Below are 4,941 nucleotides of genomic sequence, written 5' to 3' on the forward strand. Positions count from 1 at the left end.
TGTAGAGGCCATTAACATGACTTAACCGATGCCAAGTATAAGGAAAAACACATTTGTTTTCACACATTCTTTTAGTTTTGTGGAATACCTCTCAATTTTTAAAAATTTTACTTGGGGATAGTAGGTTAACATTCTCAAAGGGTGCGTTTTGAGTGGTCTTTTATGGTCACAAATGATACAACGGTAACAGGATCATGTGTACTAGATTCTTTCAACATTCTCCAGGTAGCACTGAGAAAAATAATAAAAAAAAAAAATCACTGGCGAATAGCAAGGGGTAGAATGTGTAGTGATGGTCATCAAACAGTAACTCTCCAGTCCTGTATGTTACATGAGAAACATAACAATAAAAGACATCCAAAGAATGTCTCATTTTGCTTCTTTCACGGGATGTAGGTCCATGCAAATAGCAATTAACAATTTGATATGAATGTTAACGTGGACACATGATATGTCACGAGTTGCACACTACACGCCATCTATCAAAAACAATACTCAAGATACTCTACTGGGACGAAGAATCCAGAGCATGTGTTTTTGCAAACCTTTGTCTACCCAGTTAATACATGTCCCCAGATGCTAGCAAACAGCTCACTCGGGGATGTGGTATCACTAAAAACACCAGACTTGGTTCACTCTATAAGTAGACTATTCACATGTATCTAGACTGAATTTCAAAAGCTGAAAATGCATTCAGATAAATATCTGGGAAATATTGTGTATCACCAAACCCCAAATTTATTTTCCATAAATCCTATATTTTTGGCTTTCTCAAATCTATATATAGCACCTTTACTTTAAACATAGATTGTGGAAGGATAGTCATAGTTCTGTTTTACGTTCTCTCTCCCTGAGAAGTCATTTATGGATAGATTAATTTATTTAACACGTTTTAAGAAAAACAACAAGGAAGACACAGTTGCTCATGTCACAAAAGGCAAGTCATGCACTTGACAATCTTGCTAACGACGGTTGTCACCTAAAATCTTAACAATTGAACTTTCTTATCAGCCCGAGAATCCATAGTGCATCACAGAAGGAAACTACACCAAAGCAACAAAACATATTGAATCATTTCTTGTAGCAATCATAATGATGTTCGAATACAAAAAAAAAATATTAAATGCAACCAAAAGGATCAATATTCACATTTACATATAAATTATCTTCTATCTCCTTTTTCCAACCTTTTTTCTCCCCTGTGGTTTATTTGATCAAATTGATGATTTTACTTACTAAACATCTATTGGGCATCTAACAGGTGTCAGATACTGAGCTAACACAGTGGGAAATCGAGATAGGTCCAAGATACCACTTGCCCCAAATGAGACCATCGTCATCTACTGGGACATAAAATCATGGAGACCTGCAATCCCCATGGATTGATTTCTCTACCTCGGTGTGTATATGGAAACATTGCTGAGAAGCTCCAAGGTTGGGCTAAATATGTGTGACGAAGGCACGGGGAAGTGGAAAGTGAGCCAAGAAAGGCCAAGATTATGACAGCAGAAAGTAAGTCGATTTTCTCCTTCAGTTGGGGGCAATTGTTTGCGAAATTGCATTTAGTCCCTGTCTGTGAAACTCAGCCCTCAGAGATGTGACCATACCCTTCCTTTACTGGAAGCATGGCGAAAAATCACGATTTAGATAAATAGTATCCCCTTAAAGCTGCAGACGTGTGCGGGATACATTTAATGCATGTGTATTTCTACAACTTTGTATCTTTATAGTATTAACCACAGAAGTAAAAACAACCTCAGGTTCTGGTAAGAAAACACTTTGGGAGAGTCAAGAAATGATTAAAATGAGGCTGCACGTTTTCATCATTCGCTCTCTCTTTGGCTGACTTGGAAAATTGGCTGGAGGAAAACACTCATTTCGTTGGATTGAAATTGAGTAAGTGTGAAAAAATAATCACAGTTTGCTGATTTTACCGATTTTGAGAGAGCGGGAACATGCCGATGTAAGTAAAATAATAATACCCAATAAGTCTTAGTGTCTGCTCTGGACTTTAAACCACGCCAGGTTTTGATCAGTCTCCGTGGGAGAAGTCTAGTAATGATGGAACCCACATTTTCAAACCAGATGAGAGACCTTTAACTCACCAAGATAGCAATTAAGTTACTCATCCTGAGCAAAGTTACTTCTGCGGGATTCCAAGATCCACGCCCCTTGCCAGCTTTAGAAATGAGAACATACAAAATTTCAAAGAGAGCAAGGTAAGGGAGTACTTTAAGATCTATTAGTATTTAAGATCCCAACAGTTTGCTTTGTTTGAAATCAGGGCGTAGAGGATGTTTTCTTTTGGACACCACTCACCTTAAAGAAGTCAATCGGTTTGATAAAGAATGAACATCGCCGAAAATGTGTGCATTTCACAAGACCCTCGACTTTAATCGGTATTATAATTCGGTGCAGGCATAAAATCCATTGAATGCTAAGGGTATTTCCAGTATGTTGCCTGCTTTGGCGAGTCATTGGATTTGCGGGAGCAAAGCAGGTGCATATGATGCATATAAGAGGCTCCATCCTACCTAAGGAATACGGGAGGGTTCAGTAGTGACCCGGGGCTTTTTTCAACAGAGGTATGACTTTGACTTCTGATTTGAGCAAGATGCAATGAAGAATAGGGACATATCTGAGCCTTATTCTGTGAATAAGTAGCGAAAATGACAGAGAACTATAATCCCTACATAACGAGGGACACAAGACGTACCTCATACACGTAGTTCTCCATCCGTCCAAACCTATATTCATTTTTTTTTCATCCCTTTCTGAGACATTTAGAACTCTGGTAAATAAATCAGAAACTCAGTGAAATCCCACACATCCCCAGCATTATCAGGTTCCCTCACCAGAGTCTATTTTATTAACGTGAGCCTTCATTCATAGGTACCTGCTGGGATGAATGGATTGGAAACACTGAAACTCCTACCGTAATTTTTTGAGGTGACGTCTTCACGGTTAGGTTTCTCTCCCTGATTGTGCCTTATTGCAGAGCGGGCATCAGTCAGCTCCAGTGCATTCTTAAAATCCAGCCCACGGCCTGTTTTTGTCAAATTTTATTGGAACCCAGACACGGCCATGGAACGTAGTCCTTCCAACTGTGTATAAACGTCCCATGGCTGGTGTCGTACTATAGGATGCCGTTGAATAAATAGAATAGATGAAAATATTTACCATCTGACCCTTTACAAAAAAAAAAAAGTTTGCAAACCCCTGTGATTGATGCTAAAGGATATACCATTTACAGGACTCAAAAAGTGCAATACATTTATCAGTAACGAAGGCCCACTTGGTGGGGGAGGGGGGTATATGTTCCACACACTTACATTTTACCATCTAAAACAATTAAATTTGATCACTTAATTTTAACACTGACACTGTATGTTTATAAAAATCTGCATATATGTGATTGGGGGAACGTGCAAAAATCACAGCCAAAATGATGAGACTTTTTTCTTATTATATATGCCTCTGGTTACAGATTAAGGGGATCCTGATTTCTTTCTCAGGTCACTTGTTCCTTCCATCTTTGCCTCCCTCAAGAAGTCCCTCAAATGTGGGGCTCCTGGGTGGCTCAGTCGGTTAAGCGTCTGCCCTCAGCTCAGGTCGTGATCCCAGGGTCCTGGGATCGAGACCTGCATCGGGCTCCTTGCTCAGCTAACCTTACAGGAGAGGCCAATGCATATGTGGGACATGACACATATCACCTTCTTCTGCGAATCCATCCTTCTACTCATATTTACCGGATCTATCTGCTCATTATTCCATTTGATGGCATGTCTCCGATGTGTTTCTAAATTGGATTCTTTCTCAGTTGTCCCGTGGTAGACTCAAGATGCCTGATCTTGGTCGAGGAAAACAGGGAAAATTGGGGATTCTATACAATAATCTATGTTGGTTTCCACGGATGATCACTTGGGTTCTGTAAACACTAGTTTTAAGGAGATTTATGCATTCACCATGCAGGATAGGACTGCCTCTCTTCCCACCTCTGCACTCAGGCTGAGTCCCGCAGTTTTGGCAATTTGGATGGAGAACTTACAGCTATTTTCCCTGCGTAGGGGAGAACATTGGGTTATCTGGTTCCAAATCAGCCTTCGCTGCAGCCCAGTGAGGGAGCCAAGACGCACTCACCCCTCCCCAGATGGCAAGGTTGGTGTCCTTGCTAATTTGGTCTTGGAGAATACTCTCGGGCTGAGTATAACCTGAGTGAAAATGCCCACCGCTCTGATCGTCAATCACAGCAGTAATTGTGTCCTGGACAAAATGGGCATTCGACTCCCAAGCATTAGCAAACCACATCGGTTCATATTTAAGCCTTCCAGGGGAAAGGCATAAGGATTCCCTGCACGTCACTCCACAGAGCTAGCTAGCTAGCTTGCCTTCCTTCTTTCTTTCTTTGAGAGAGAGCACAAGCAGGGGGAGCACCAAGCAGAGGGAGAAGCACTCTCACCACTGAGCAAGGAACCCAATATGGAACTCGATCCCAGGCGGATGCTTAACCAACTGAGCCCCCCAGGTGTCCCTCCACAGAACTTTCTAAACTTCCTTGCCAAATGCACTCGCACACCCAGACAACCACAATCTCTTTTCCCCCCCCACAAACCTTTCCCCCAAATCTCCTCTGAGTTTCTAAAGTGTCCATTCAGTTTCTCTCCTTATTTTTATTAAAGTATAATTTGATTTAGCATACACAACCGTACGGTGTTATCTGAGCTTCTTGAATTAAATTTCCATCCTACGCTGCAAACTACCATTAATGGAACCAAGCCTCGATTCTTGGGACAAACGGCAACCAGCCTCAAGCTTCAAGTCATGTTAGTGCTGTGGAGAGACCTGTTCTTTTTGTTACCATGACTTGATCTCCCCCTTGATGGGCAGGAAATAATTCCCAATCTACACCGGAAGCCACATAAGTTGGAAATGCCATTATCT

Source organism: Callorhinus ursinus, unplaced genomic scaffold (genome assembly GCF_003265705.2).
Source record: "Callorhinus ursinus isolate GAN/ISIS: 27379988/994484 unplaced genomic scaffold, GSC_fseal_2.0 scaffold16, whole genome shotgun sequence".
NCBI classification, from domain to species: domain Eukaryota; kingdom Metazoa; phylum Chordata; class Mammalia; order Carnivora; family Otariidae; genus Callorhinus; species Callorhinus ursinus.